Below are 14,888 nucleotides of genomic sequence, written 5' to 3'. Positions count from 1 at the left end.
AAAACGGTCCAACCCCCGTGTCTCTACAATGTTCTGATGCGGAGATATAAGGCTTTGTTTATTCCGTTACTAGGGTACTAAGTTTGGTTGCTAGGGAGAAAATTGGCATCCCATAATGATCACACTTCAAGCCACAAGTAAAACGGTCCAACCCCAGTGTCTCTACAATTTTCTGATGCAGAGATATGAGGCTTTGTTTATTCCGTTGCTAGGGTACTAAGTTTGGTTGCTAGGGAGAAAATTGGCATCCCATAATGATCACACTTCAAGCCACAAGTAAAACGGTCCAACCCCCGTGTCTCTATGATGTTCTGAAGCGGAGATATAAGGCTTTGTTTATTCCGTTGCTAGGGTACTAAGTTTGGTTGCTAGGGAGATAATTGGCATCCCATAATGATTACACTTCAAGCCACAAGTAAAACGGTCCAACCCCTGTGTCTCTACGATGTTCAGATCCAGAGATATAAGGCTTTGTTTATTATGTTGCTAGGGTCTTCATTTTCTGTTGCTAGGGGCGTGGCTTAATACCTCAATAAGAATCCTAAGAGACTGATTGGATGCCTGAGTAAAATGAGCCCACCCCTATGTCTCTATGACACTCTGGTGCAAAGATATCCATCTGGGCTTTTTATAATGGTAGTCTATGGGAGATGTTGCTAGGGTACCCAAAATTGTTGCTAGGGGCGTGGCTTAATAGCTCTGGGGTGATCCTAAGAGACTGATTGGATGCTTGAGTAAAATGAGCCCACCCCCATGTCTCTAAGACACTCTAAAGTGAAGATATTCCATCTGGGACGCTTTTATTCCCTTTTATGGGCATGTTTCCTGCCCCATTATAAGTCAATGGGAAATTTTGGGGGCCTCTTACACCCCAGGGGTACAGCTTACACCCCATTGTGAGGTATGTTCTTACACAGCCTGTCAGCCTCCTTAAATGTGGTAAGCCACAAGTTTCTACAAGTTTCTCACTCGCAGCTATGACCCGTCAAAGTTTGTCTCAATGTTAAGTCAATGGAAATTTTGGGGTGTTTCAGCGCCCCGTTTAGGAATTCGGAAGGTCCCATCAGTTAGAAAAGATATAGCACACCTCGTCAGATCAGACCGAAAGTCTGTCCAAAGTTTGATGGCTGTAGCTTGAAAGCTCTAGGACGAGTTAGAGTTAGAAATTTTAGTCTCGGAAGAAAAAGAATAATAATAAGTTTAAGTGCAACAACAGTATGTTGGCTTTCTCAAGCCAACATAATAATAAGTATGCAAGATAGTAATAGTGATGCTTTGCATAAATGCAAGCACCACTAATAATAATTTTTGGAATAGTAATAGTGATGCCTTGCATAAATGCAAGCACCACTAACTAGATAGGTACATTTCCTGAAGAAAATGTAAAGTGGTGCTTGCCGTGGCAAATTTCTGGGGACAGTATATGATTATACTTCCAGTCACGAGTAAAGCGATCCAAAGCCTGTGTCTCTACGATGTTCTCATGCAGAGATATAAGGCTTTGTTTACTCTGTTGCTAGGGTACTGTATTTGGTTGCTAGGTAGAAACTTGGTATCCACTAGTGATTACACTCTGACTCACAAGTAAAACGGTCCAACCCCCGTGTCTCTACGATGTTCTGATGCGGAGATATAAGGCTTTGTTTATTCGGTTGCTAGGGTACTGTATTTGGTTTCTAGGGAAAAATTTGACATCCAATAGTGATTACACTCCGAGTAACAAGTCAAACGGTCCAACCCCCGTGTCTCTACTATGTTCTGATGCGGAGATATAAGGCTTTGTTTATTCGGTTGCTAGGGTACTGTATTTGGTTGCTAGGGACAAATTTGACAACCAATAGTGATTACACTCCGGGTCACGAGTCAAACGGTCCAACCCCCATGTCTCTACGATTATCTGATGCGGAGATATAAGGCTTTGTTTATTCGGTTGCTAGGGTACTGTATTTGGTTGCTAGGGAAAAATTTGACATCCACTAGTGATTACACTCCGAGTCACAAGTCAAAGGGTCCAACCCCCGTGTCTCTACTATGTCCTGATGCGGAGATATAAGGCTTTGTTTACACTGTTGCTAGGGTACTGTATTTGGTTGCTAGGGAAAAAATTGGCATCCCATAGTGATTACACTCTGAGTCACGAGTCAAACGGTACAACCCCCGTGTCTCTACGATGTTTTGATGCGGAGATATAAGGCTTTGTTTACTCTGTTGCTAGGGAGCTGTATTTGGTTGCTAGGGAAAAAATTGACATCCCTTAGTGATTATACTCTGAGTCACGAGTCAAACGGTCCAACCCCCGTGTCTCTACGATGTTCCGATGCGGAGATATAATGCTTTGTTTATTTGTTTACACTCTGAGTAATCACTATGGGATGCCAATTTTTTCCCTAGCAACCAAATACAGTACCTTAGCAACAGAGTAAACAAAGCCTTATATCTCAGCATCAGAACATCGTAGAGACACGGGGGTTGGACTGTTTGACTCGTGACTTAGAGTGTAATCACTATGGGATGCCAATATTTTCCCTAGCAACCTAATACTGTACCTTAGCAACAGAGTAAACAAAGCCTTATATCTCCGCATCAGAACATCTTAGAGACACGGGGGTTGGACCGTTTGACTCATGACTCAGAGTGTAATCACATAGGGATGCTATTTTTTCCCTAGCAACCAAATACAGTACCCTAGCAATGGAATAAACAAAGCCTTATATCTCCGTATCAGAACATCGTAGAGACACAGGGTTTGGATCGTTTGACTCGTGACTCGGAGGGTAATCACTAGTGGATGCCATTTTTTCCCCTAGCAACCAAATACAGTACCCTAGCAACAGAGTAAACAAAGCCTTATATCTCCGCATCAGAACATCGAAGAGACACAGGGGTTGGACCGTTTTACTCGTGACTCGAAGGGTAATCACTAGTGGATGCCAAGAGGTGTTAAGCCACGCCCCTAGCAACCAAAAATGAACACCCTAGCAACGGAATAAACAAAGCCTTATATCTTCGCTTCAGAACATCGTAGAGACACGGGGGTTGGACCGTTTTACTCGTGACTCGAAGGGTAATCACTAGTGGATGCCAAGAGGTGTTAAGCCACGCCCCTAGCAACCAAATATGAACACCTAGCAACGGAATAAACAAAGCCTTATATCTCCACATCAGAACATTGTAGAGACACGGGGGTTGGACCGTTTGACTTGTGACTCGAAGTGTAATCACTAGTGGATGCCAAGAGGTGTTAAGCCACGCCCCTAGCAACCAAATATGAACACCCTAGCAACGGAATAAACAAAGCCTTATATCTCTGCATCAGAACATCGAAGAGACACGGGGGTTGGACCGTTTTACTCGTGACTCGAAGGGTAATCACTAGTTAATGCCAAGAGGTGTTAAGCCACGCCCCTAGCAACCAAATATGAACACCCTAGCAACGGAATAAACAAAGCCTTATATCTCCATATCAGAACATCGTAAAGACACGGGGGTTGGACCGTTTGACTTGTGACTCGAAGTGTAATCACTAGTGGATGCCAAGAGGTGTTAAGCCACGCCCCTAGCAACCAAATATGAACACCCTAGCAACGGAATAAACAAAGCCTTATATCTCTGCATCAGAACATCGTAGAGACACGGGGGTTGGACCGTTTTACTCGTTACTCGAAGGGTAATCACTAGTGGATGCCAAGAGGTGTTAAGCCACGCCCCTAGCAACCAAATATGAACACCTAGCAACGGAATAAACAAAGCCTTATATCTCCACATCAGAACATCGTAGAAACACGGGGGTTGGACCGTTTGACTAGTGACTCAAAGTGTAATCACTAGTGGATGCCATTTTTTTCCCTAGCAACCAAATACAGTACCCTAGCAACCGAATAAACAAAGCCTAATATCTCCACATCAGAACATCGTAGAGATACGGGGGTTGGACCGTTTGACTCGTGACTCGGAGTGTAATCACTAGTGGATGCCAAGAGGTGTTAAGCCACGCCCCTAGCAACCAAAAATGAACACCCTAGCAACGGAATAAACAAAGCCTTATATCTTCGCTTCAGAACATCGTAGAGACACGGAGGTTGGACCGTTTTACTCGTGACTCGAAGGGTAATCACTAGTTAATGCCAAGAGGTGTTAAGCCACGCCCCTAGTAACCAAATATGAACACCTAGCAACGGAGTAAACAAAGCCTTATATCTCCACATCAGAACATCATAGAGACAGGGAGGTTGGACCGTTTGACTCGTGACTCGAAGTGTAATCACTAGTGGATGCCATTTTTTTCCATAGCAACCAAATACAGTAACCTAGCAACCGAATAAACAAAGCCTAATATCTCCACATCAGAACATCGTAGAGACACGGGGGTTGGACCGTTTGACTCGTGACTCGGAGTGTAATCACTAGTGGATGCCAAGAGGTGTTAAGCCACGCCCCTAGCAACCAAAAATGAACACCCTAGCAACGGAATAAACAAAGCCTTATATCTTCGCTTCAGAACATCGTAGAGACACGGGGGTTGGACAGTTTTACTCGTGACTCGAAGGGTAATCACTAGTGGATGCCAAGAGGTGTTAAGCCACGCCCCTAGCAAACAAATATTAACACTTAGCAATGGAATAAACAAAGCCTTATATTTCTGCATCAGAACATCGTAGAGACACGGGGGTTGGACCGTTTGACTCGTGACTCGAAGGGTAATCACTAGTGGATGCCAAGAGGTGTTAAGCCACGCCCCTAGCAACCAAATATGAACACCTAGCAACGGAGTAAACAAAGCCTTATATCTCCACATCAGAACATCATAGAGACAGGGAGGTTGGACCGTTTGACTCGTGACTCGAAGTGTAATCACTAGTGGATGCCATTTTTTTCCATAGCAACCAAATACAGTAACCTAGCAACCGAATAAACAAAGCCTAATATCTCCACATCAGAACATCGTAGAGACACGGGGGTTGGACCGTTTGACTCGTGACTCGGAGTGTAATCACTAGTGGATGCCAAGAGGTGTTAAGCCACGCCCCTAGCAACCAAAAATGAACACCCTAGCAACGGAATAAACAAAGCCTTATATCTTCGCTTCAGAACATCGTAGAGACACGGGGGTTGGACAGTTTTACTCGTGACTCGAAGGGTAATCACTAGTGGATGCCAAGAGGTGTTAAGCCACGCCCCTAGCAACCAAATATGAACACCTAGCAACGGAATAAACAAAGCCTTATATCTCCACATCAGAACATCGTAGAGACACGGGGGTTGGACCGTTTGACTTGTGACTTGAAGTGTAATCACTAGTGGAGGCCAAGAGGTGTTAAGCCACGCCCCTAGCAACCAAAAATGAACACCCTAGCAACGGAATAAACAAAGCCTTATATCTCTGCATCAGAACATCGAAGAGACACGGGGGTTGGACCGTTTTACTCGTGACTCGAAGGGTAATCACTAGTGGATGCCAAGAGGTGTTAAGCCACGCCCCTAGCAACCAAATATGAACACCTAGCAACGGAATAAACAAAGCCTTATATCTCTGCATCAGAACATCGTAGAGACACGGGGGTTGGACCGTTTGACTCGTGACTCGAAGGGTAATCACTAGTGGATGCCAAGAGGTGTTAAGCCACGCCCCTAGCAACCAAATATGAACACCTAGCAACGGAATAAACAAAGCCTTATATCTCCACATCAGAACATCGTAGAGACAGGGGGGTTGGACCGTTTGACTCGTGACTCGAAGTGTAATCACTAGTGGATGCCATTTTTTTCCCTAGCAACCAAATACAGTACCCTAGCAACCGAATAAACAAAGCCTAATATCTCCACATCAGAACATCGTAGAGACACGGGGGTTGGACCGTTTGACTCGTGACTCGGAGTGTAATCACTAGTGGATGCCAATTTTTTCCCTAGCAACCAAATACAGTACCCTTGCAACAGAGTAAACAAAGCCTTATATCTCTGCATCAGAACATCGTAGAGACACAGGGGTTGTACCGTTTTACTTTTGGCTTGGAGTATAATCATAAATTGTCCCCCGAAATTTGCCACGGCAAGCACCACTCACATTTTCTTCAGGAAATGTACCTATCTAGTTATATTTTATTCTTACATCTGCACGTTTTTTCGGCACCTAACTCGTCCCGCACGCTTTGCCCTAGACCCATGAAAGAGGTCTCAAATCGACCGGATTATTGAGGAGAGGTGTGCTATGACTTTTATAAGTGATCGGGTGCAGGATATCCGAAAAGGGTGCGAAAAACCACCCGAAAAATCCCATTGACTTAACATTGCGCCCAAATTTGACGAGTCATAGCTCTGCTCGAGGATTTTGTAGAAACATGTGGTTTACAACATTTGGAGAGGGTGGTAGGCTCTGTAAGAACATACATCACATTGGGGTGTAAGGTGTACCCCTGGGGTGTAAGAGGCGCCCAAAAGTGAAAAGTCAATGGGGAAAATCCCATAGATTTAACATTGCAAAAACTTTGACGGGTCATAGGTCCGAGCGAGGATTTCATAGAAACATGTTGGTTACTAAATTTGAAGAGGGTGCTAGACTCTGTCAGGACGTACCCCACAATGGGGTGTAAGGTTACCCTAGCAACCATTTTGGGCACCCTAGCAACCTATCCCATAGACTGCCATTATAAAATGCCCAGATGGATATCTTTGCACCACAGTGTCATAGAGACATGGGGGTGGGCTCATTTTACTCAGGCATCCAATCAGTATCTTAGGTTCCTTAAAGACTTACCAAGCCACGCCCCTAGCAACCAAATTTGAGCACCCTAGCAACCGAATAAAAAAAGACTTATATCTCCGCATCAGAACATTGTGGAGACATGGGGGTTGGACCGTTTTACTTGTGACTTGAAGTGTAATCACTGGCCACATCATTGGCCACTCCCAAGCCACGCCCCTAGCAACCAAATACAGTACCCTAGCAACAGAGTAAACAAAGCCTTATATCTCCACATCAGAACATCGTAGAGACATGGGGGTTGGACCATTTTACTCGTGACTCGGCATGTAATCACTAGTGGATGCCAATTTTCCCCCTAGCAACCAAATACAGTACCCTAGCAATAGAGTAAACAAAGCCTTATATCTCCGCATCAGAACATCGTAGAGACATGGGGGTTGGACCATTTTCCTGGTGACTCGGCATGTTATCACTAGTGGATGCAAATTTTTTCCGTAGCAACCAAATGCAGTACCCTAGCAACAGAGTAAACAAAGCCTTATATCTCCGCATCAGAACATCGTAGAGACACGGGGGTTGGACCATTTTACTTGTGACTCAGCATGTAATCACTAGTGGATGCCGATTTTTTCCCTAGCAACCAAATACAGTACCCTAGCAACAGAGTAAACAAAGCCTTATATCTCCGCATCAGAACATCGTAGAGACACGGGGGTTGGACCATTTTACTTGTGACTTGGCATGTTATCACTAGTGGATGCCAATTTTTTCCCTAGCAACCAAATGCAGTACCCTAGCAACAGAGTAAACAAAGCCTTATATCTCCGCATCAGAACTTCGTAGAGACACGGGGGTTGGACCATTTTACTCGTGAGTCGGGGTATAATCACTAGTGGATGCTAATTTTTTCCATAGCAACCGAATAAAGTACCCTAGCAACAGAATAAACAAAGCCTTATATCTCCACATCAGAACATTGTAGAAACACGGGGATTGGATCATTTTACTTGTGGTTTGGTGTATAATCATTCTTGGATGATATTCTCCCCAAAATCTTGCCACGGCAAGCACCACTTCACATTTTCTTCAGGAAATGTACCTATCTAGTTATATTTTATTCTTATGTCTGCACACTTTTTCGGCGCGTAACTCATCACGCACGGTTTGCCGTAGTCCCATGAAAGTGGGCTCAAATCGACCGGTTTATTGAGGAGAGGTGTGCTGTGACTTTTATAAGCGATCGGGTGCAGGATTTCCCAAAGGGGGGCGAAAAACCACCACAAAAATCCCATTGACTTAACATTGGGCCGAACTTTGACGAGTCATAGATCCGCTTGAGGATGTTGTAGAAACATGTGGGTTACATTATTTGAAGAGGGTGGTAGGCTCTGTAAAAACATGGATCACAATGGGGTGTAAGTTGTACCCCTGGGGTGTAAGAGGCACCCGAAATTTCCCATTGACTTATAATGGGGCAGGAAACATGCCCATATAAGGGAATAAAAAAGTTCCAGATGGAATATCTTCGCTTTACAATGTCGTAGAGACATGGGGGTGGGCTCATTTTACTCAGACATCCAATCCAGGGTAGTCCCAGAGCTAATAAGCCACGCCCCTAGCAACCACTTTTAGGCACCCTAGCAACATAAAGTTTAAACAGTTATATATCGGCATCAGAACATCGTAGAATCACGGGGGTTGCATCGTTTTACTCGTGACTCGGAGGGTAATCACTGGCCACATCATTGGCCACTCCCAAAACACGCACCTAGCAACCAAATGTGAGCACCCTAGCAACTGAATAAACAAAGCCTTATATCTCCGCATCAGAACATCGTAGAGACACGGGGGTTGGACCGTTTTACTTGTGACTCGGAGTGTAACAACTGGTCACATCATTGGCCACTCCCAAGCCCCGCCCCTAGCAACCAAATAAGAGCACCCTAGCAACCGAATAAAAAAAAAACTTATATCTCCGCATCAGAACATCGTAGAGACATGGGGGTTGGACCGTTTAACTTCTGACTTGGAATGTAATTACCAGTGGATGCCAATTTCTCCCCCTAGCAACCAAATACAGTACCCTAGCAACAGAGTAAACAAAGCCTTATATCTTCGCATTAGAACATCATAGAGACACGGGGGTTGGACCATTTTACTCGTGACTCAGCATGTAATCACCAGTGGATGCCAATTTTTTCCCTAGCAACCAAATACAGTGCCCTAGCAACAGAGTAAACAAAGCCTTGTATCACCGCATCAGAACATCGTAGAGACACGGGGGTCGGACCATTTGACTTGTGACTTGGAGTGTAATCACCAGTGGATACCAATTTCCCCCCTAGCAACCAAATACATTACCCTAGCAACAGAGTAAACAAAGCCTTATATCTCCGCATTAGAACATCGTAGAGACACGGGGGTTGGACCATTTTACTCGTGACTCAGCATGTAATCACCAGTGGATGCCAATTTTTTCCCTAGCAACGAAATACAGTACCCTAGCAACAGAGTAAACAAAGCCTTATATCTCCGCATCAGAACATCGTAGAGACACGAGGGTCGGACCGTTTGACTTGTGACTTGGAGTGTAATTACCAGTGGATGCCAATTTTCCCCCTAGCAACCAAATACAGTACCCTAGCAACAGAGCAAACAAAGCCTTATATCTCCGCATCAGAACATCGTAGAGACACGGGGGTCGGACCGTTTGACTTGTGACTTGGAGTGTAGTAACCAGTGGATGCCAATTTTCCCCCTAGCAACCAAATACAGTACCCTAGCAACAAAGTAAACAAAGCCTTATATCTCCGCATCAGAACATTGTAGAGACATGGGGTTTGGACCGTTTGACTCGTGACTCGGAGGGTAATCACTAGTGGATGCCATTTTTTCCCTAGCAACCAAATACAGTACCCTAGCAACAGAGTAAACAAAGCCTTATATCTCCGCATCAGAACATCGTAGAGACACGGGGGTTGGACCGTTTGACTTTTGGCTTGGAGTATAATCATAAATTGTCCCCCGAAACTTGCCACGGCAAGCACCACTCACATTTTCTTCAGGAAATGTACCTATCTAGTTATTACAGTGCATTGAAAATGCGCTGTACTGTTCTTACTGGGCTTTTTATTATTATTATTATTATTATTATTCCAACCAAATTTCCGCAATTAATACGGCTCGAACCGGTTAACTTAGAAACTTCATTCAAACTCTCAAACGTGCGGACTATTCGGGAATAGTGTTCTATGACTTTTATAAGCGATCGGGGGTACGGTCTTCGCCCCAGGGGCGAAAAAGCAGCCGAAAAATCCCATAGACTTAACATTGGGACAAACTTTGACGAGTCGTAGCTCAGACCTAGGATTTCACAGAAACTTGTGACTTGCCACATTTGAAGAGGCTGGCAGGCTCTGTAAGAACATACCTCACAATGGGGTGTAAGCTGTACCCCTGGGGTGTAAGAGGTCCCCAAATTTCCCCATAGACTTATAATGGGGCAGGAATCATGCCCATATAAGGAACTAAAAACGTCCCGGATGGGATATCTTTGCAGCGCAGTGTCATAGAGACATGGGGGTGGGCTCATTTTACTCAGGCATCCAATCAGTCCCTTAGGATCCTTATTGAGCTATCAAGCCACGCCCCTAGCAACCATTTTGGGCACCCTAGCAACATCTTCCATAGACTGCCATTATAAAATGCCCAGATGGATATCTTTGCAGCACAGTGTCACAGAGACATGGGGGTGGGCTCATTTTACTCAGGCATCCAATCAGTCTCTCACCATCCTTATTGAGGTATTAAGCCACGCCCCTAGCAACCAAATATGAGCAGCCTAGCAACATAATAAACAAAGCCTTATATCTCTGGATCCGGACATCATAGAGACATGGGGGTTGGGTCTTTAGGTCATATTAGCTTCATGCTAGCTTCATGCTAAGTCATACTAGCTTCATGCCAGTTTCATGCTAGCTTTATGCTAATTTCATAATAAATCGTGCTAACTTACTGCTAAATCATGCTAGCTTCATGTTAAATCTTGTTAGCTTCATGCTAAATCATGCTAGCTTCATGCTAATCATGCTAGCATCATGCTAGCTTCATGCTAATCATGTTAGCATCATGCTAGCTTCATGCTAATCATGCTAGCATCATGCTAGCTTCATGCTAATCATGCTAGCTTCATGCTAGCTTCATGCTAATCATGTTAACGTCATGCTAGCTTCATGCTAATCATGCTATCTTCATGCTAGCTTCATGCTAATCATGCTAGCGTCATGCTAGCTTCATGCTAATCATGCTAGCTTCATGCTAATCATGCTAGCATCATGCTAGCTTCATGCTAATCATGCTAGCATCATGCTAGCTTCATGCTAATCATGTTAGCATCATGTTAGCTTCATGCTAATCATGCTAACATCATGTTAGCTTCATCCTAATCATGCTGGCTTCATGCTCGTTTCATGCTAATCATGCTAGCGTCATGCTAGCTTCATGCTAATCATGCTAGCTTCATGCTAATCATGCTAGCATCATGCTAGCTTCATGCTAATCATGCTAACGTCATGCTAGCTTCATGCTAATCATGCTAACGTCATGCTAGCTTCATGCTAATCATGCTAGCTTCATGCTAATCATGTTAGCATCATGCTAGCTTCATGCTAATCATGCTAGCTTCATGCTAGCTTCATGCTAATCATGCTAGCATCATGCTAGCTTCATGCTAATCATGCTAGCATCATGCTAGCTTCATGCTAATCATGCTAACATCATGCTAGCTTCATGCTAATCATGCTAGCATCATGCTAGCTTCATGCTAATCATGCTAGCATCATGCTAGCTTCATGCTAATCATGCTAACATCATGCTAGCTTCATGCTAATCATGCTAGCATCATGGTAGCTTCATGCTAATCATGCTAACATCATGCTAACTTCATGCTAATCATGCTAGCGTCATGCTAGCTTCATGCTAATCATGCTAGCTTCATGCTAATCATGCTAACATCATGCTAGCTTCATGATAAATCATGTTAGCTTCATGTTAAATCATGCTAGCGTCATGTTAGCTTCATGCTAGATCATGCTAGCGTCATGCTAAGTCATGCTAAATCATGTTAGCGTCATGTTACATTCATGCTAAATCATGTTAGATTCATGCTAAATCATGTTTGCTTCATGCTAAATCATGCTAGCTTCATTGTAAATCATGTTAGCTTCATGGTAAATCATGCTAACGTCATGTTAAATCATGCTAGCTTCATGCTAAATCATGCTAGCTTCATGCTAAATCATGCTAGCTTCATGCTAAATCATGTTAACTCATGCTACCTTCATATTTCATCATGATAACTTTTTTAAATCATGCTAGCTTCACACTAAAACATGTCAACAGCCAGGTAAACTACTATACTAAATTTCTTTTACATTTCTGTCAATCAACTTTTTTGCATTTTCATGCACTGGTAATTCCTTGGGAATTGCATTTCTAGTTTTAAGTGTTATGTTAAATTGTTAGTCATTACCTGCATTAGCAGTTTTGAAATGTTGATGATTATTTTAGCATTGAAAGTGTTATAAATTGACAAAGTATTTTCATATATTGAACCTTTACAGTTTTTTAATTGGATTTCTCATATTGCACCTCCTTCATGTTTTGTGATGTTACAGATGAATGAACTGTTGAATATTTATGCTGAAAACTGATATTTACCGAACTGAAATTATTTGGCTTTTATCGGTTTTCAATTTAGAACAAATATATTATTTGAGTAAATTACAATTAAGCATTAAAAGTATAATTATTACATAATAAGGGACCAGTCCAGTACCCATTAAAAACCCATACTGGGCCCTGGTAAATAATGTGGGCTTCATTAGGTGGGGCCAATATGGGCCCCATGTGTGTTGCCCAGCTGGGCCCTACATAAGCACCACTCTGTTTCTATAGCAAATTCATGTGGGCAACCCACGTGGGGCCATAGTGGAAACCATGGACAAACCCATATAGGGCCCACATAGGAAGACCATATGGGGCCCACATTGGCCCCACCTTGCAATGTTGGCTGAGTCAACATTTGAAGTGGATAAAAAATGTTTGTCAAAGTCGTCCTACGACAAGAATGGGTATTAGGTATTGGTTTTATGTAAACTTTTATTAAAGGTTTTGATCCACTTCGAATGTTGACTAGTGTATATATATATATATATAACTCTCAGATTTAACACATTATTTATTTAAAGAGGACATTTCACAAGACTTTTTTAAGATGTCAAATAAATATTGGGTGTCCCCAGAGTATGTGAAGTTTTAGCTCAAAATACCATATAATTTATTACAGCGTGTTAAAATGAGGTGTGAGCAAAAATGTGCGGTACTGTGTGTGTCCTTTATAATGCAAATGAACTGACATCTGCACTAAATGACAATTCTGTGGTTGGATAGTAGTGATGCAGTACGACTCCGGTCTCGAGACCGATTTCTGCTTTCTCTGACTCGTTCCTTCAAAGACCACAGTGAGAGGAGAAGGACTCGCAATTTCAGGCGAGACCTCGAGACCAGTGCATTTTTATGTTCATATAAAAAACCACACAACACATAACGGCTAATAATAAAATGCAAACTCGCTCTCGACTCAGTCTTGACTCGGACTCGACTCTATTTGAAAACCAACGGACTCGGTCTTGACTCGGCATAGCCGGCTTGTCCCCATCACTATTGGATAGTGCAGTTTAAGGGGCGGTATTATTATAATAAGATCCCCTTCTGACGTCACAAGAGCAGGCAAATTTCAATCATCTATTTTTTCACATGCTTGCAGAGAATTGTTTACCAAAACTAAGTTACTGTTTTTATTTATTTTTTACATTTTCTAGGTTGATAGAAGCACTGGGGACCCAATTATAGCACTTAAACATTGAAAAAAGTCAGATTTTCATGACATAAAGTTGTTTTTATGATGTAATGTTCTTTATCATATATACTTACAGTCTCAAAAATTTGTGATTTAAACAAAGACCTTCAAACACATTGCATGAGACTAAACCCCCCTATTTTCTTATATAAAATTACAGAACCTTTTTATTCTTATTTGTATTGAACATGTAGTCGTATCATTACAACTGAAACATCAACACATAACAACAAATAGGAATCACATAATAAGAAAAGAAAAACAAAAGGAAAAAATAACAAAACAAGAATTATCATGTCTCAAATAAGACAAAACAAAAAGTATACATTTAAAAGAAGGTGAGGGCATTAAGAAAAATCACAAATGAAAAACATTCAATAGATTATAAGTCATGCAAATAGAGCATGTTCTGAGTGCTTTCTTGTTAAAAGAAAATACAATTGTCTTTACATACTGTTTTATCTCTTGTAAAAATACCAGAATATTTGCACTTATGTATATAAAATCTACACAAATACAGAATCAGATTTATTATAAAGCAAGCATTTGAATCTCCTTCAAAGAATCCAAAAACAACAATTTTAGGACTTATAAAAAACCTTTAACAATCTTGTTTGAGATGAACAAACCAACATACTTCCAAAATTGCTGAGTACAATTGCACAACCAAAATATATGAAGAAGATCAGTGTCATTCTGCATTTGATGTGAAAATTAGAACTGAATTTCTTTCTTAGAAATCTTTGGTAGTGTTTATATTGTGAAGTAATTTAAAACTTACAAAGTAAAATTTTTTTTTACTTTGCAAGAAAAAATCTTTTTTTTTTTAAGGAACACACATTATTCCAATTGAAATGATCAAAAACGCATTTCCAATATGAAACTGCAGAGGGAGCACACACAATATTCTGAATGAGTAAAGCTCTTATTTTATGGTTTCTTCCTTTCTTTTCAGTGAAACATATCTCCCCAATAGGTGTGTAAGCAGACTCCGGTAATGAAACTGTACTCACAGTTAAAGCTCCCCTTTTTATCTTACGGAAGTCTAATTTACATAAATCACCATTGGAGGGCGCAGTTCACGTAGATTGATTCTATCATTATTCCTGCAGCGATGTAGTGCATACTGTAAAAAGCAATAGCTACATTTGAACACAACACTGAACTGTAACCCTGTTCCTTAAAATCAACATTTAACCACTGCATATCCCTACATCACATATTCTGATAAGAGCGGTAAGACTGCCCTCCTCTGGCCTACCTTTG

Source organism: Paramisgurnus dabryanus, chromosome 1 (assembly GCF_030506205.2).
Source record: "Paramisgurnus dabryanus chromosome 1, PD_genome_1.1, whole genome shotgun sequence".
In the NCBI taxonomy this organism is placed as follows: domain Eukaryota; kingdom Metazoa; phylum Chordata; class Actinopteri; order Cypriniformes; family Cobitidae; genus Paramisgurnus; species Paramisgurnus dabryanus.
Note: the sequence above shows the minus strand (reverse complement) of the source record.